The 19,574-nt window shown below is 42.6% G+C and overlaps 5 non-coding genes across 5 annotated transcripts; all 5 read left to right on the top strand.

The window, feature by feature from the left end:
- Window positions 1-5,219: 5,219 nt before the first annotated feature.
- On the top strand, window positions 5,220-5,291 carry trnad-guc (transfer RNA aspartic acid (anticodon GUC)). The gene has a single exon. It is a non-coding gene; the product is annotated as a tRNA-Asp (tRNA).
- Window positions 5,292-5,569: 278 nt separating this feature from the next.
- On the top strand, window positions 5,570-5,643 carry trnan-guu (transfer RNA asparagine (anticodon GUU)). The gene has a single exon. It is a non-coding gene; the product is annotated as a tRNA-Asn (tRNA).
- Window positions 5,644-10,910: 5,267 nt separating this feature from the next.
- trnad-guc (transfer RNA aspartic acid (anticodon GUC)) lies at window positions 10,911-10,982 on the top strand. The gene has a single exon. It is a non-coding gene; the product is annotated as a tRNA-Asp (tRNA).
- A 278-nt stretch (window positions 10,983-11,260) lies between these two features.
- On the top strand, window positions 11,261-11,334 carry trnan-guu (transfer RNA asparagine (anticodon GUU)). The gene has a single exon. It is a non-coding gene; the product is annotated as a tRNA-Asn (tRNA).
- Window positions 11,335-17,469: 6,135 nt separating this feature from the next.
- On the top strand, window positions 17,470-17,543 carry trnan-guu (transfer RNA asparagine (anticodon GUU)). Its single transcript has one exon. It is a non-coding gene; the product is annotated as a tRNA-Asn (tRNA).
- The last annotated feature ends 2,031 nt before the right edge of the window (window positions 17,544-19,574 follow it).

Raw genomic sequence — 19,574 nt, 5'->3', positions numbered from 1 at the left:
TTGAGCTCTGTGATGTAAGAACACTTTCCTGGAGTGTATGTAAATTTGATGACGTGTACTCTTTTTTTAAACGTGATTGGTGAGTTGTTGAATGTAAAAGAGGAGGAGTATGATATTTTACATCCTAGTAAAATGGGTGTCAGTGGCCTGTGATCATCAGTTGCTGAATAGCTTCACCATGTATCTAAACTCCAGATAGAATGAGATCGCAGACAGCCAGGGGTCAAAGGTCAGCTTTTTACCAACTCCATGTCTGTGGCTCAATTGCTTTGAGCCTTAGACTGTTAATCTAAAGTTTTGATTTATGTGTTTCAACATACAACATGAGAACAGTCGCATTGAAACCACAGGTAAAATGGGAGGCGGTGGCCTGATTGCATATATAGCTACAGAGGGTAGTGCGTACGGCCCAGTACATCACTGGGGCTAAGCTGCCTGCCATCCAGGACCTCTACACCAGGTGGTGTCAGAGGAAGGCCCTAAAAATTGTCAAAGAGTCCAGCCACCCCAGTCATAGACTGTTCTCTCTACTACCGCATGGCAAGCCGTACCGGAGTGCCAAGTCTAGGACAAAAAGGCTTCTACACAGTTTTTACCCGCAAGCCATAAGACTCCTGAACAGGCAATCAAATGGCTACCCAAACTATTTGCATTGTGTCCCGCCAACCCCTCTTTTACGCTTTTGCTACTCTCTGTTCATCATATATGCTTAGTCACTTTAACCATATCTACATGTACATACTACCTCAACCAGCCTGACTAACCGGTGTCTGTATGTAGCCTCGCTACTTTTATAGCCTCGCTACTGTATATAGCCTGTCTTTTTACTGTTGTTTTATTTCTTTACTTACCTATTGTTCACCTAATACCTTTTTTGCACTATTGGTTAAGAGCCTGTAAGTAAGCAGTTCACTGTAAGGTCTACACCTGTTGTATTCGGCACACGTGACAAATAAACTTGGATTTGATTTGAAAGCAAAGGCCTGTGGTTTTATTACTGTATATCTCGACCGTTTTGTTAGGAAAATATAAATCTGGCTCAAAGGACCATATTTTTGTATATAGATAAGCATCCTTCTCGAAGGACCATATACATCATCAATATATATTAACAGTGGTGGAAAAAGAACCCAATTGTCATTCTTGAGTAAAAGTATAGATACCAGTGGTGGAAAAAGTATCCAATTTTCATACTTGAGTAAAAGTAAAGATGCTTTAAAAGAAAATGACTCAAGTAAAAGTTACTCCAGTAGTAAAATCTAAACGTTTTTGGTTTTAAATGTACTTGAGTATCAAAAGTAAAAGTGTAAATCATTTAAAATGTGTTATATTAAGCAAACCAAACAACACGATTATCTTATTTTTTAATTTACGGAGACCCAGGGGCACGGTTCACCACTCAGCCACAATTTACAAACAAATCATTTGTGTTTAGTGAGTCTGCCAGATAAGAGGCAGTAGGGATGACCCGGGATGTTCTCTTGATAAGTGCGTGAATTGCACGATTTTCCTGTCCTGCTAAGCATTCAAAATGTAACGACTTCTTATGGGTGTCAGGGAAAATGTATGGAGTAAAAAGTACATTATTCTCTTTAGAAATGTAGTGAAGTAAAAGTAGTCCAAAATATGATTAGTTAAGTACAGATACCCCCAAAAAACGACTTAAGAATTACTTTAAAGTATTTTTACTTAAGTACTTTACACCACTGTATATTAATCTGGCTCGACGGACTATATCATTTAGTTATATATATATATATATATATATACATACACTGCTCAAAAAAATAAAGGGAACACTTAAACAACACAATGTAACTCCAAGTCAATCACACTTCTGTGAAATCAAACTGTCCACTTAGGAAGCAACACTGATTGACAATAAATTTCACATGCTGTTGTGCAAATGGAATAGACAACAGGTGGAAATTATAGGCAATTAGCAAGACACCCCCAATAAAGGAGTGGTTCTGCAGGTGGGGACCACAGACCACTTCTCAGTTCCTATGCTTCCTGGCTGATGTTTTGGTCACTTTTGAATGCTGGCGGTGCTTTCACTCTAGTGGTAGCTTGAGACGGAGTCTACAACCCACACAAGTGGCTCAGGTAGTGCAGCTCATCCAGGATGGCACATCAATGCGAGCTGTGGCAAGAAGGTTTGCTGTGTCTGTCAGCGTAGTGTCCAGAGCATGGAGGCGCTACCAGGAGACAGGCCAGTACATCAGGAGACGTGGAGGAGGCCGTAGGAGGGCAACAACCCAGCAGCAGGACCGCTACCTCCGCCTTTGTGCAAGGAGAAGCAGGAGAAGCACTGCCAGAGCCCTGCAAAATGACCTCCAGCAGGCCACAAATGTGCATGTGTCTGATCAAACGGTCAGAAACAGACTCCATGAGGGTGGTATGAGGGCCCGACGTCCACAGGTGGGGGTTGTGCTTACAGCCCAACACCGTGCAGGACGTTTGGCATTTGCCAGAGAACACCAAGATTGGCAAATTCGCCACTGGCGCCCTGTGCTCTTCACAGATGAAAGCAGGTTCACACTGAGCACGTGACAGACGTGACAGAGTCTGGAGACGCCGTGGAGAACGTTCTGCTGCCTGCAACATCCTCCAGCATGACCGGTTTGGCGGTGGGTCAGTCATGGTGTGGGGTGGGGTGGGTGGCATTTCTCTGGGGGGCCGCACAGCCCTCCATGTGCTCGCCAGAGGTAGCCTGACTGCCATTAGGTACCGAGATGAGATCCTCAGACCCCTTGTGAGACCATATGCTGGTTCAGTTGGCCCTGGGTTCCTCCTAATGCAAGACAATGCTAGACCTCATGTGGCTGGAGTGTGTCAGCAGTTCCTACAAGAGGAAAGGCATTGATCCTATGGACTGGCCCGCCCGTTCCCCAGACCTGAATCCAATTGAGCACATCTGGGACATCATGTCTCGCTCCATCCACCAACGCCACGTTGCACCACAGACTGTCCAAGAGTTGGCGGATGCTTTAGTCCAGGTCTGGGAGGAGATCCCTCAGGAGACCATCCGCCACCTCATCAGGAGCATGCCCAGGCGTTGTAGGGAGGTCATACAGGCACGTGGAGGCCACACACACTACTGAGCCTCATTTTGACTTGTTTTAAGGACATTACATCAAAGTTGGATCAGCCTGTAGTGTGGTTTTCCACTTTAATTCTGAGTGTGACTCAAAATCAAGACCTCCATGGGTTGATAAATTGGATTTCCATTGATTATTTTTGTGTGATTTTGTTGTCAGCACATTAAACTATGTAAAGAAAAAAGTATTTAATAAGATTATTTCTTTCATTCAGATCGAGGATGTGTTGTTTAAGTGTTCCCTTTATTTTTTTGATCAGTATATATATATATATATATATATATATATATTTAACGGCGGTACATCATTACTTTAAGAAGCGAAGGTCAGTCAATCTGGAAAATTTCAACAACTTTGAAAGTTTCTTCAAGCGCAGTCGCAAAAACCATCAAGCACTATGATGAAACTGGCTCTCATGAGGACCGCCACAGGAAAGGAAGACCCAGAGTTAGCTCTGCTGCGGAGAAAAAGTTCATTCGAGTTACCAGCCTCAGAAATTGCAGCCCAAATAAATGCTTCACAGAGTTCAAGTAACAGACACATCTCAACATCAACTGTTCAGAAGAGACTACGTGAATCAGGCCTTCATGGTCGAATTGCTGTAAAACAAAAACATTACTAAAGGACACCAATAATATGAAGAGACTTGCTTGGGCCAAGAAACACGAGCAATGGCCATTAGATTGTTGGAAATCTGTCCTTTGGTCTGACTCCAAATTTGAGATTTTTGGTTCCAACCGCTCTGTCTTTGTGAGACGCGGAGTAGGTGAACGCATGATCTCCGCGTGTGTGATTCCCACCGTGAAGCAAGGAGGAGGTGTGATGGTGTGGGGATGCTTTGCTGGTGACACTGTTGGTGATTTTATTTAGAATTCAAGGCACACTTAACCAGCATTGCTACCACAGTATTCTGCAGCGATACGCCATCCCATCTGGTTTGCGCTTAGTGGGACTATCATTTGTTTTTCAACAGGACAATGACCCAACACACCTCCAGGCTGTGTAAGGGCTATTTGACCAAGAAGGAGAGTGATGGAGTGCTGCATCAAATGACCTGGCCTCCACAATCACCTGATTGAGAGAGTTTGGGATGAGTTGGACCGCAGAGTGAAGGAAAAGCAGCCAACAAGTGCTCAGCATTTGTGGGAACTCCTTCAAGACTGTTGAAAAGCATTCCACTTGCAGCTGGTGGAGAGAATGCCAAGAGTGTGCAAAGCTGTCATCAAGACAAAGGGTGGCTACTTTGAAGAATATAAAATATATTTTTATTTCTTTAACACTTTTTTAGTTACTACAAGATACCATGTGTTATTTTATAGTTTTGATGTCTTCACTTTTATTCTACAATGTAGAAAATAGTAAAAAATCTAGAAAAAAAAAAACTTGAATGAGTAGGTGTGTCCCAACTTTTGACTGGTTCTGGATATGTGTATGTATGTCTATATTAATCTGCTTTGAGGAACAATAAATTCAGAATCTATTATCCACTCTTGTTACTGCTAGAACTTCTTTTCATTTTCAGCAACCCCCATTATGATAAATCACTGTATATCACCTTGTATAACTTTGAGAAAATTCTAATGAATGTATTTTGTCTCGTTGTTTAAAGTGTGCGCAGGACTTGTTTATAGGAAAATGTTGGTATCGTGTTTGTTAGGGATGGTTGTCAGAGTTGACCGTGTTTGTTTGGGATTGTTGTCAGAGTTGACCGTGTTTGTTAGGGATGGTTGTCAAGAGTTGACTGAAGGACTAAATGCGCCAGCTCGATATACCGTCATCAAATGTAAATTCAACAGTTGTTTTATTAAATAAAGCATTTCAATTGTCACGGTGTATCCCTGTATGTAATAATGTCTCAATGATCATTTAATTTAGAAAAAACGTTTTCAGTATTAAAATAGGCCCACCCCCGCAAAAAAGGTCAACAAAAATGAACAGGCACACAAGTAATGAAATACTGAGGTCCGTTTGGATATTCGAATATTCAAACAACCGTGGTCGTCTGCTGTGTGTGTGTGTGTATGCGTGTCTAAATGTGGACTTATATTGACAAAGAAGGGGATGCTGTTGCTTTAACTGAAAGTGACCTGCAGAGGTAGAATTCCAGCACACACTCAGTCCTCGTTAGTATAGTGGTCAGTATCCCCGCCTGTCACGCGGGAGACCGGGGTTCAATTCCCCGACGGGGAGGTGAACATTTTATTGTCCTTTTACTTCAACGGGAGACGGATTGGGAGGGACATGAACAACATTTAGAAAACATCTGTCTTTGAGATAAACCACGTAGTATATACGTCTGTTCAGATCTGGATATTACCCCTCTGTTTAGCCGCACAATTATGAATGGAAGCTGAATATGTCTCTTTCTGGATAAGATAATAGCATTTTTGCAACCACGTAACGGCGGAGTGATTTCCATGAAATGAACGTGGTCCTTGTTCCACGTGGGTCCATGTTCTAGCAGTTTAGTCTCTGTGGCGCAATTGGTTAGCGCGTTAGACTGTTAATCTAAAGGTTGGTGGTTCAAGCCCACCCAGGGACGAGTGTTTTCTAATTGTTGAGCTCTGTGATGTAAGAACACTTTCCTGGAGTGTAAATTTGATGACGTGTACTCTTTTTTTAAACGTGATTGGTGAGTTGTTGAATGTAAAAGAGGAGGAGTATGATATTTTACATCCTAGTAAAATGGGTGTCAGTGGCCTGTGATCATCAGTTGCTGAATAGCTTCACCATGTATCTAAACTCCAGATAGAATGAGATCGCAGACAGCCAGGGGTCAAAGGTCAGCTTTTTACCAACTCCATGTCTGTGGCTCAATTGCTTTGAGCCTTAGACTGTTAATCTAAAGTTTTGATTTATGTGTTTCAACATACAACATGAGAACAGTCGCATTGAAACCACAGGTAAAATGGGAGGCGGTGGCCTGATTGCATATATAGCTACAGAGGGTAGTGCGTACGGCCCAGTACATCACTGGGGCTAAGCTGCCTGCCATCCAGGACCTCTACACCAGGTGGTGTCAGAGGAAGGCCCTAAAAATTGTCAAAGAGTCCAGCCACCCCAGTCATAGACTGTTCTCTCTACTACCGCATGGCAAGCCGTACCGGAGTGCCAAGTCTAGGACAAAAAGGCTTCTACACAGTTTTTACCCGCAAGCCATAAGACTCCTGAACAGGCAATCAAATGGCTACCCAAACTATTTGCATTGTGTCCCGCCAACCCCTCTTTTACGCTTTTGCTACTCTCTGTTCATCATATATGCTTAGTCACTTTAACCATATCTACATGTACATACTACCTCAACCAGCCTGACTAACCGGTGTCTGTATGTAGCCTCGCTACTTTTATAGCCTCGCTACTGTATATAGCCTGTCTTTTTACTGTTGTTTTATTTCTTTACTTACCTATTGTTCACCTAATACCTTTTTTGCACTATTGGTTAAGAGCCTGTAAGTAAGCAGTTCACTGTAAGGTCTACACCTGTTGTATTCGGCACACGTGACAAATAAACTTGGATTTGATTTGAAAGCAAAGGCCTGTGGTTTTATTACTGTATATCTCGACCGTTTTGTTAGGAAAATATAAATCTGGCTCAAAGGACCATATTTTTGTATATAGATAAGCATCCTTCTCGAAGGACCATATACATCATCAATATATATTAACAGTGGTGGAAAAAGAACCCAATTGTCATTCTTGAGTAAAAGTATAGATACCAGTGGTGGAAAAAGTATCCAATTTTCATACTTGAGTAAAAGTAAAGATGCTTTAAAAGAAAATGACTCAAGTAAAAGTTACTCCAGTAGTAAAATCTAAACGTTTTTGGTTTTAAATGTACTTGAGTATCAAAAGTAAAAGTGTAAATCATTTAAAATGTGTTATATTAAGCAAACCAAACAACACGATTATCTTATTTTTTAATTTACGGAGAGCCAGGGGCACGGTTCACCACTCAGCCACAATTTACAAACAAATCATTTGTGTTTAGTGAGTCTGCCAGATAAGAGGCAGTAGGGATGACCCGGGATGTTCTCTTGATAAGTGCGTGAATTGCACGATTTTCCTGTCCTGCTAAGCATTCAAAATGTAACGACTTCTTATGGGTGTCAGGGAAAATGTATGGAGTAAAAAGTACATTATTCTCTTTAGAAATGTAGTGAAGTAAAAGTAGTCCAAAATATGATTAGTTAAGTACAGATACCCCAAAAAACGACTTAAGAATTACTTTAAAGTATTTTTACTTAAGTACTTTACACCACTGTATATTAATCTGGCTCGACGGACTATATCATTTAGTTATATATATATATATATATATATATATATACATACAGTGCTCAAAAAAATAAAGGGAACACTTAAACAACACAATGTAACTCCAAGTCAATCACACTTCTGTGAAATCAAACTGTCCACTTAGGAAGCAACACTGATTGACAATAAATTTCACATGCTGTTGTGCAAATGGAATAGACAACAGGTGGAAATTATAGGCAATTACCAAGACACCCCCAATAAAGGAGTGGTTCTGCAGGTGGGGACCACAGACCACTTCTCAGTTCCTATGCTTCCTGGCTGATGTTTTGGTCACTTTTGAATGCTGGCGGTGCTTTCACTCTAGTGGTAGCTTGAGACGGAGTCTACAACCCACACAAGTGGCTCAGGTAGTGCAGCTCATCCAGGATGGCACATCAATGCGAGCTGTGGCAAGAAGGTTTGCTGTGTCTGTCAGCGTAGTGTCCAGAGCATGGAGGCGCTACCAGGAGACAGGCCAGTACATCAGGAGATGTGGAGGAGGCCGTAGGAGGGCAACAACCCAGCAGCAGGACCGCTACCTACGCCTTTGTGCAAGGAGGAGCAGGAGAAGCACTGCCAGAGCCCTGCAAAATGACCTCCAGCAGGCCACAAATGTGCATGTGTCTGCTCAAACGGTCAGAAACAGACTCCATGAGGGTGGTATGAGGGCCCGACGTCCACAGGTGGGGGGTTGTGCTTACAGCCCAACACCGTGCAGGACGTTTGGCATTTGCCAGAGAACACCAAGATTGGCAAATTCGGCACTGGCGCCCTGTGCTCTTCACAGATGAAAGCAGGTTCACACTGAGCACATGTGACAGACGTGACAGAGTCTGGAGACGCCGTGGAGAACGTTCTGCTGCCTGCAACATCCTCCAGCATGACCGGTTTGGCGGTGGGTCAGTCATGGTGTGGGGTGGCATTTCTTTGGGGGGCCGCACAGCCTTCCATGTGCTCGCCAGAGGTAGCCTGACTGCCATTAGGTACCGAGATGAGATCCTCAGACCCCTTGTGAGACCATATGCTGGTTCAGTTGGCCCTGGGTTCCTCCTAATGCAAGACAATGCTAGACCTCATGTGGCTGGAGTGTGTCAGCAGTTCCTACAAGAGGAAAGGCATTGATCCTATGGACTGGCCCGCCCGTTCCCCAGACCTGAATCCAATTGAGCACATCTGGGACATCATGTCTCGCTCCATCCACCAACGCCACGTTGCACCACAGACTGTCCAAGAGTTGGCGGATGCTTTAGTCCAGGTCTGGGAGGAGATCCCTCAGGAGACCATCCGCCACCTCATCAGGAGCATGCCCAGGCGTTGTAGGGAGGTCATACAGGCACGTGGAGGCCACACACACTACTGAGCCTCATTTTGACTTGTTTTAAGGACATTACATCAAAGTTGGATCAGCCTGTAGTGTGGTTTTCCACTTTAATTCTGAGTGTGACTCAAAATCCAGACCTCCATGGGTTGATAAATTGGATTTCCATTGATTATTTTTGTGTGATTTTGTTGTCAGCACATTAAACTATGTAAAGAAAAAAGTATTTAATAAGATTATTTCTTTCATTCAGATCGAGGATGTGTTGTTTAAGTGTTCCCTTTATTTTTTTGATCAGTATATATATATATATATATATATATATATATATATATATATATATATATATATATATATATATATATATTAACGGCGGTACATCATTACTTTAAGAAGCGAAGGTCAGTCAATCTGGAAAATTTCAACAACTTTGAAAGTTTCTTCAAGCGCAGTCGCAAAAACCATCAAGCACTATGATGAAACTGGCTCTCATGAGGACCGCCACAGGAAAGGAAGACCCAGAGTTAGCTCTGCTGCGGAGAAAAAGTTCATTCGAGTTACCAGCCTCAGAAATTGCAGCCCAAATAAATGCTTCACAGAGTTCAAGTAACAGACACATCTCAACATCAACTGTTCAGAAGAGACTACGTGAATCAGGCCTTCATGGTCGAATTGCTGTAAAACAAAAACATTACTAAAGGACACCAATAATATGAAGAGACTTGCTTGGGCCAAGAAACACGAGCAATGGCCATTAGATTGTTGGAAATCTGTCCTTTGGTCTGACTCCAAATGTGAGATTTTTGGTTCCAACCGCTCTGTCTTTGTGAGACGCGGAGTAGGTGAACGCATGATCTCCGCGTGTGTGATTCCCACCGTGAAGCAAGGAGGAGGTGTGATGGTGTGGGGATGCTTTGCTGGTGACACTGTTGGTGATTTTATTTAGAATTCAAGGCACACTTAACCAGCATTGCTACCACAGTATTCTGCAGCGATACGCCATCCCATCTGGTTTGCGCTTAGTGGGACTATCATTTGTTTTTCAACAGGACAATGACCCAACACACCTCCAGGCTGTGTAAGGGCTATTTGACCAAGAAGGAGAGTGATGGAGTGCTGCATCAAATGACCTGGCCTCCACAATCACCTGATTGAGAGAGTTTGGGATGAGTTGGACCGCAGAGTGAAGGAAAAGCAGCCAACAAGTGCTCAGCATTTGTGGGAACTCCTTCAAGACTGTTGAAAAGCATTCCACTTGCAGCTGGTGGAGAGAATGCCAAGAGTGTGCAAAGCTGTCATCAAGACAAAGGGTGGCTACTTTGAAGAATATAAAATATATTTTTATTTCTTTAACAATTTTTTAGTTACTACAAGATACCATGTGTTATTTTATAGTTTTGATGTCTTCACTTTTATTCTACAATGTAGAAAATAGTAAAAAATCTAGAAGAAAAAAAACCTTGAATGAGTAGGTGTGTCCCAACTTTTGACTGGTTCTGGATATGTGTATGTATGTCTATATTAATCTGGTTTGAGGAACAATAAATTCAGAATCTATTATCCACTCTTGTTACTGCTAGAACTTCTTTTCATTTTCAGCAACCCCCATTATGATAAATCACTGTATATCACCTTGTATAACTTTGAGAAAATTCTAATGAATGTATTTTGTCTCGTTGTTTAAAGTGTGCGCAGGACTTGTTTATAGGAAAATGTTGGTATCGTGTTTGTTAGGGATGGTTGTCAGAGTTGACCGTGTTTGTTTGGGATAGTTGTCAGAGTTGACCGTGTTTGTTAGGGATGGTTGTCAAGAGTTGACTGAAGGACTAAATGCGCCAGCTCGATATACCGTCATCAAATGTAAATTCAACAGTTGTTTTATTAAATAAAGCATTTCAATTGTCACGGTGTATCCCTGTATGTAATAATGTCTCAATGATCATTTAATTTAGAAAAAACGTTTTCAGTATTAAAATAGGCCCACCCCCGCAAAAAAGGTCAACAAAAATGAACAGGCACACAAGTAATGAAATACTGAGGTCCGTTTGGATATTCGAATATTCAAACAACCGTGGTCGTCTGCTGTGTGTGTGTGTGTATGCGTGTCTAAATGTGGACTTATATTGACAAAGAAGGGGATGCTGTTGCTTTAACTGAAAGTGACCTGCAGAGGTAGAATTCCAGCACACACTCAGTCCTCGTTAGTATAGTGGTCAGTATCCCCGCCTGTCACGCGGGAGACCGGGGTTCAATTCCCCGACGGGGAGGTGAACATTTTATTGTCCTTTTACTTCAACGGGAGACGGATTGGGAGGGACATGAACAACATTTAGAAAACATCTGTCTTTGAGATAAACCACGTAGTATATACGTCTGTTCAGATCTGGATATTACCCCTCTGTTTAGCCGCACAATTATGAATGGAAGCTGAATATGTCTCTTTCTGGATAAGATAATAGCATTTTTGCAACCACGTAACGGCGGAGTGATTTCCATGAAATGAACGTGGTCCTTGTTCCACGTGGGTCCATGTTCTAGCAGTTTAGTCTCTGTGGCGCAATTGGTTAGCGCGTTAGACTGTTAATCTAAAGGTTGGTGGTTCAAGCCCACCCAGGGACGAGTGTTTTCTAATTGTTGAGCTCTGTGATGTAAGAACACTTTCCTGGAGTGTATGTAAATTTGATGACGTGTACTCTTTTTTTAAACGTGATTGGTGAGTTGTTGAATGTAAAAGAGGAGGAGTATGATATTTTACATCCTAGTAAAATGGGTGTCAGTGGCCTGTGATCATCAGTTGCTGAATAGCTTCACCATGTATCTAAACTCCAGATAGAATGAGATCGCAGACAGCCAGGGGTCAAAGGTCAGCTTTTTACCAACTCCATGTCTGTGGCTCAATTGCTTTGAGCCTTAGACTGTTAATCTAAAGTTTTGATTTATGTGTTTCAACATACAACATGAGAACAGTCGCATTGAAACCACAGGTAAAATGGGAGGCGGTGGCCTGATTGCATATATAGCTACAGAGGGTAGTGCGTACGGCCCAGTACATCACTGGGGCTAAGCTGCCTGCCATCCAGGACCTCTACACCAGGTGGTGTCAGAGGAAGGCCCTAAAAATTGTCAAAGAGTCCAGCCACCCCAGTCATAGACTGTTCTCTCTACTACCGCATGGCAAGCCGTACCGGAGTGCCAAGTCTAGGACAAAAAGGCTTCTACACAGTTTTTACCCGCAAGCCATAAGACTCCTGAACAGGCAATCAAATGGCTACCCAAACTATTTGCATTGTGTCCCGCCAACCCCTCTTTTACGCTTTTGCTACTCTCTGTTCATCATATATGCTTAGTCACTTTAACCATATCTACATGTACATACTACCTCAACCAGCCTGACTAACCGGTGTCTGTATGTAGCCTCGCTACTTTTATAGCCTCGCTACTGTATATAGCCTGTCTTTTTACTGTTGTTTTATTTCTTTACTTACCTATTGTTCACCTAATACCTTTTTTGCACTATTGGTTAAGAGCCTGTAAGTAAGCAGTTCACTGTAAGGTCTACACCTGTTGTATTCGGCACACGTGACAAATAAACTTGGATTTGATTTGAAAGCAAAGGCCTGTGGTTTTATTACTGTATATCTCGACCGTTTTGTTAGGAAAATATAAATCTGGCTCAAAGGACCATATTTTTGTATATAGATAAGCATCCTTCTCGAAGGACCATATACATCATCAATATATATTAACAGTGGTGGAAAAAGAACCCAATTGTCATTCTTGAGTAAAAGTATAGATACCAGTGGTGGAAAAAGTATCCAATTTTCATACTTGAGTAAAAGTAAAGATGCTTTAAAAGAAAATGACTCAAGTAAAAGTTACTCCAGTAGTAAAATCTAAACGTTTTTGGTTTTAAATGTACTTGAGTATCAAAAGTAAAAGTGTAAATCATTTAAAATGTGTTATATTAAGCAAACCAAACAACACGATTATCTTATTTTTTAATTTACGGAGAGCCAGGGGCACGGTTCACCACTCAGCCACAATTTACAAACAAATCATTTGTGTTTAGTGAGTCTGCCAGATAAGAGGCAGTAGGGATGACCCGGGATGTTCTCTTGATAAGTGTGTGAATTGCACGATTTTCCTGTCCTGCTAAGCATTCAAAATGTAACGACTTCTTATGGGTGTCAGGGAAAATGTATGGAGTAAAAAGTACATTATTCTCTTTAGAAATGTAGTGAAGTAAAAGTAGTCCAAAATATGATTAGTTAAGTACAGATACCCCAAAAAACGACTTAAGAATTACTTTAAAGTATTTTTACTTAAGTACTTTACACCACTGTATATGAATCTGGCTCGACGGACTATATCATTTAGTTATATATATATATATATACATACAGTGCTCAAAAAAATAAAGGGAACACTTAAACAACACAATGTAACTCCAAGTCAATCACACTTCTGTGAAATCAAACTGTCCACTTAGGAAGCAACACTGATTGACAATAAATTTCACATGCTGTTGTGCAAATGGAATAGACAACAGGTGGAAATTATAGGCAATTAGCAAGACACCCCCAATAAAGGAGTGGTTCTGCAGGTGGGGACCACAGACCACTTCTCAGTTCCTATGCTTCCTGGCTGATGTTTTGGTCACTTTTGAATGCTGGCGGTGCTTTCACTCTAGTGGTAGCTTGAGACGGAGTCTACAACCCACACAAGTGGCTCAGGTAGTGCAGCTCATCCAGGATGGCACATCAATGCGAGCTGTGGCAAGAAGGTTTGCTGTGTCTGTCAGCGTAGTGTCCAGAGCATGGAGGCGCTACCAGGAGACAGGCCAGTACATCAGGTGACGTGGAGGAGGCCGTAGGAGGGCAACAACCCAGCAGCAGGACCGCTACCTCCGCCTTTGTGCAAGGAGAAGCAGGAGAAGCACTGCCAGAGCCCTGCAAAATGACCTCCAGCAGGCCACAAATGTGCATGTGTCTGATCAAACGGTCAGAAACAGACTCCATGAGGGTGGTATGAGGGCCCGACGTCCACAGGTGGGGGTTGTGCTTACAGCCCAACACCGTGCAGGACGTTTGGCATTTGCCAGAGAACACCAAGATTGGCAAATTCGCCACTGGCGCCCTGTGCTCTTCACAGATGAAAGCAGGTTCACACTGAGCACGTGACAGACGTGACAGAGTCTGGAGACGCCGTGGAGAACGTTCTGCTGCCTGCAACATCCTCCAGCATGACCGGTTTGGCGGTGGGTCAGTCATGGTGTGGGGTGGGGTGGGTGGCATTTCTCTGGGGGGCCGCACAGCCCTCCATGTGCTCGCCAGAGGTAGCCTGACTGCCATTAGGTACCGAGATGAGATCCTCAGACCCCTTGTGAGACCATATGCTGGTTCAGTTGGCCCTGGGTTCCTCCTAATGCAAGACAATGCTAGACCTCATGTGGCTGGAGTGTGTCAGCAGTTCCTACAAGAGGAAAGGCATTGATCCTATGGACTGGCCCGCCCGTTCCCCAGACCTGAATCCAATTGAGCACATCTGGGACATCATGTCTCGCTCCATCCACCAACGCCACGTTGCACCACAGACTGTCCAAGAGTTGGCGGATGCTTTAGTCCAGGTCTGGGAGGAGATCCCTCAGGAGACCATCCGCCACCTCATCAGGAGCATGCCCAGGCGTTGTAGGGAGGTCATACAGGCACGTGGAGGCCACACACACTACTGAGCCTCATTTTGACTTGTTTTAAGGACATTACATCAAAGTTGGATCAGCCTGTAGTGTGGTTTTCCACTTTAATTCTGAGTGTGACTCAAAATCCAGACCTCCATGGGTTGATAAATTGGATTTCCATTGATTATTTTTGTGTGATTTTGTTGTCAGCACATTAAACTATGTAAAGAAAAAAGTATTTAATAAGATTATTTCTTTCATTCAGATCGATGATGTGTTGTTTAAGTGTTCCCTTTATTTTTTTGATCAGTATATATATATATATATATATATATATATATATATATATATATATATTTAACGGCGGTACATCATTACTTTAAGAAGCGAAGGTCAGTCAATCTGGAAAATTTCAACAACTTTGAAAGTTTCTTCAAGCGCAGTCGCAAAAACCATCAAGCACTATGATGAAACTGGCTCTCATGAGGACCGCCACAGGAAAGGAAGACCCAGAGTTAGCTCTGCTGCGGAGAAAAAGTTCATTCGAGTTACCAGCCTCAGAAATTGCAGCCCAAATAAATGCTTCACAGAGTTCAAGTAACAGACACATCTCAACATCAACTGTTCAGAAGAGACTACGTGAATCAGGCCTTCATGGTCGAATTGCTGTAAAACAAAAACATTACTAAAGGACACCAATAATATGAAGAGACTTGCTTGGGCCAAGAAACACGAGCAATCGCCATTAGATTGTTGGAAATCTGTCCTTTGGTCTGACTCCAAATTTGAGATTTTTGGTTCCAACCGCTCTGTCTTTGTGAGACGCGGAGTAGGTGAACGCATGATCTCCGCGTGTGTGATTCCCAACGTGAAGCAAGGAGGAGGTGTGATGGTGTGGGGATGCTTTGCTGGTGACACTGTTGGTGATTTTATTTAGAATTCAAGGCACACTTAACCAGCATGGCTACCACAGCATTCTGCAGCGATACGCCATCCCATCTGGTTTGCGCTTAGTGGGACTATCATTTGTTTTTCAACAGGACAATGACCCAACACACCTCCAGGCTGTGTAAGGGCTATTTGACCAAGAAGGAGAGTGATGGAGTGCTGCATCAGATGACCTGGCCTCCACAATCACCTGAACTCAACTCAATTGAGAGATTTTGGGATGAGTTGGACCGCAGAGTGAAGGAAAAGCAGCCAACAAGTGCTCAGCATATTTGGGAACTCCTTCAAGACTGTTGAAAAGCATTCCAGGTGCAGCTGGTGGAGAGAATGCCAAGAGTGTGCAAAGCTGTCATCAAGACAAAGGGTGGCTACTTTGAAGAATATAAAATATATTTTTATTTCTTTAACACTTTTTTAGTTACTACAAGATACCATGTGTTATTTTATAGTTTTGATGTCTTCACTTTTATTCTACAATGTAGAAAATAGTAAAAAATCTAGAAGAAAAAAACCCTTGAATGAGTAGGTGTGTCCCAACTTTTGACTGGTTCTGGATATGTGTATGTATGTATATATTAATCTGGTTTGAGTAACAATAAATTCAGAATCTATTATCCACTCTTGTTACTGCTAGAACTTCTTTTCATTTTCAGCAACCCCCATTATGATAAATCACTGTATATCACCTTGTATAGCTTTGAGAAAATTCTAATGAATGTATTTTGTCTCGTTGTTTAAAGTGTGCGCAGGACTTGTTTATAGGAAAATGTTGGTATCGTGTTTGTTAGGGATGGTTGTCAGAGTTGACTGGAGGACTAAATGCGCTAGCTCGATGCACCGTCATCAAAGCTAAATTCAACAGTTCAACTGTTGTTTTATTAAATAAAGCATTTCAATTGGCACGGCATATCCCTGTATGTAATAATGTCTCAATGATCATTTAATTTAGAAAAAACGTTTTCATTGTTAAAATAGGCCCACCCCCGCAAAAAAGGTCAACAAAAATGAACAGGGACACAAGTAATGAAATACTGAGGTCCGTTTGGAGATTTGAATATTCAAATAACCGTGGTAGTCTGCTGTGTGTGTGTGTGTATGCGTGTCTAAATGTAGACTCATATTGACAAAGAAGGGGATGCTGTTGCTTTAACTGGAAGTGACCTGCAGAGGTAGAATTCCAGCACACACTCAGTCCTCGTTAGTATAGTGGTCAGTATCCCCGCCTGTCACGCTGGAGATTGTGGTTCAATTCCCCGACGGGGAGGTGAACGTTTTATTGTCATTTTACTTCTGCCTGTGAGAGAAGCCTCATTGTAAAATTACGTTCAGTACTTGTCTTTACTCCACTATAGCTACTCTACAGTGTCGTTTAACCCACTTGTAAAATGGACGGTGGTGGCAAAGGTCTGTTGTTTTATTACTGTAGATCTTGACCGTTCTGTTTTGAAAATATACATCTCACTCAAAGGAACATATAATTGTATATAGATAAGAATCCGTCTCGAAGGACCATATATTATGGAGATCGATCTGGCTCAGGGACCATGAATTCAGAATCTATAATAGAGTACCACAGTGCTCTCCTTGCATGCTTTCTCCGGTGAGATAGTTTCAGCCGAGAGGAAGAGGGAAAATGTGAAGGCTCACTCTTCCCAAAATCTGTCCAGGATAAAACCAATGTGTTTCTATGGACATAATATGCAGACCTAAGCTTATCGCCAGCCTATTGAAATAACCGTGATCGTCCCAAGTGTGTGTATGTGCGTCTACAACCAGTGGAACAAGGGATCCTCTGGCATTGTTAACTGATGTGCATGGGTAGAATTCCAGCACACACTCAGTCCTCGTAAGTAATAGTTGTCAGTATCCCCGCCTGTCAACGGGAGACGGGTTGGGAGGGACATGAACAATATTCAGAAAACGTCTGTCTTTGAGATAAACCACGTAGTATATACGTCTGTTCAGATCTGGATGTTACCCCTCTGTTTTGCCACACAATTATGAATGAAAGCTGAATATGTCTCTTTCTGGATAAGATAATAGCATTTTTGCAACAACGTAACGGCGGAGTGATTTCCATGAAATGAACGTAGTCCTTGTTCCACGTGGGTCCATGGTTTACCAGTTTAGTCTCTGTGGCGCAATTGGTTAGCGCGTTAGACTGTTAATCTAAAGGTTGGTGGTTCAAGCCCACCCAGGGACGAGGGTTTTCTAATTGTTGAGCTCTGTGATGTAAGAACACTTTCCTGGAGTGTAAATTTGATGACGTGTATTCTGTTTTTAGACATGATTGGTGAGTTGTTGAATGTAAAAGAGGAGGAGTATGATATTTTACATCCTAGTAAAATGGGTGTCAGTGGCCTGTGATCATCAGTTGCAGAATAGCTTCACCATATATCTAAACTCCATATAAAATGAGATCACAGACAGCCAGGGGTCAAAGTTCAGCTTTCTACCAAATCCATGTCTGTGGTTCAATTGCTTTGAGCCTTAAACTGTTAATCTAAAGATTTGATTTATGTGTTTGAACATACAACATGAGAACAGTCGCATTGAAACCACTGGTAAAATGGGTGTCATTGACCTGATTTGTAAAGGTCTGTGGTGTTATTACTGTATATCTTGACCATTCTGTTTGGGAAAATATAAATCTGTCTCAAAGGACCTTATCATTGTATCTAGATAAGCATCCTGCTCGAAGGACCATATATAATGTATATGAGTCCGGCTCGAAGGACCATGTCAGTATGTATCAAATCAAATTGTATTGGTGACATACACGTGTTTAGCAGATGTTATTGCGGGTGTACCGAAATGCTTGTGCTTCTAGTCCCGACAGTGTATTAATATCTAACAAGTAATATCTAACAATTTCACAACATATACCCTATACACACCAATCTAAGTAAAGGAATGGAATTAAGAATATATAAATATAGGAAGAGCAATGTCAGAGCGACATAGACTAAGATACAGTAGAATAGTATAGAATACAGTATATACATATGAGATGAGTAATGCAAGATATGTAAACATTATTAAAGTGACTAGTGTTCCATTTATTAAAGTGGATATGATTTCTAGTCTATGCCTATAGGCAGCAGCCTCTAATGTGCTATTGATGGCTGTTTTAACAGTGATGGCCTTGAGATAGCTGTTTTTCAGTCTCTCCAGTGTCCTGGAGGGCAGGGAGTTTGCCCCCGGTGATGCGTTGTGCAGACCTCACTACCCTCTGGAGAGCCCTGAGGTTGTGGGTGGTGCAGTTGCCGTACCATGCGGTGATACAGCCCGACAGGATGCTCTCAATTGTGCATCTGTAAACGTTTGTGAGGGTTTTTAGTGACAAGCCAAATTTCTTCAGCGCTGTTGCGCCTTATTCACCACACTGTCTGTGTGGGTGTACCATTTCAGTTTGTCAGTGATGTGTTACGCCAAGGAACTTAAAGCTTTCACCTTCTCCACTGTGGTACCGTCGATGTGGATAGGGGGATGCTCCCTCTGCTGTTTCCTGAAGTCTACGATCATCTCCTTTGTTTTGGGCCTCGAGCTTAGTGATGAGCTTGGAGGGTACTATGGTGTTGAATGCTGAGCTGCAGTCAATGAACAGCATTCTTACATAGGTATTCCTCTTTTCCAGATGGGATAGGACAGTGTGCAGTGCGATGGCGATTGCATCGTCTGTGGATCTATTGGGGCGGTAAGCAAATCGAAGTGGGTCCAGGGTGACTGGTAAGGTGATATGATCCTTGACTAGTCTCTCAAAGCACTTCATGATGACAGAAGTGAGTGCTACAGGGCGATAGGCATTTAGTTCAGTTACCTTTGCTTTTTTGGATACAGGAACAATGGTGGCTTGAAGCATGTGGGACCGCGGACTGGGATAGGGAGAGATTGAATATGTACGTAAACACTCCAGCCAGCTGGTCTGCGCATGCTCTGAGGACGCGGCTAGGTATGCCGTCTGGGCCGTCAGACTTGTGAGGGTTAACACGCTTAAATGTCTTACGTCGGCCACGGAGAAGGAGAGCCCACAGTCCTTGGTAGCGGGCCACGTCAGTGGCACTCTGTTATCCTCAAAGCGGGTGAAGAAGCTGTTTAGTTTGACCGGAAGCAAGACACCAGTGTCCGCCACGTGACTGGTTTTCTTTCTGTAGTCCGTGATTGTCTGTATACCCTGCCACATACGTCTCGTGTCTGAGCCGTTGAATTGCGACTCCACTTTGTCTCTATACTG

The sequence above is a fragment of the Salmo salar genome, chromosome 18, assembly GCF_965601325.2.
Source record: "Salmo salar chromosome 18, fSalSal1, whole genome shotgun sequence".
Lineage (NCBI taxonomy): Eukaryota > Metazoa > Chordata > Actinopteri > Salmoniformes > Salmonidae > Salmo > Salmo salar.
This window is presented reverse-complemented; position numbering and strand designations above follow the sequence as displayed.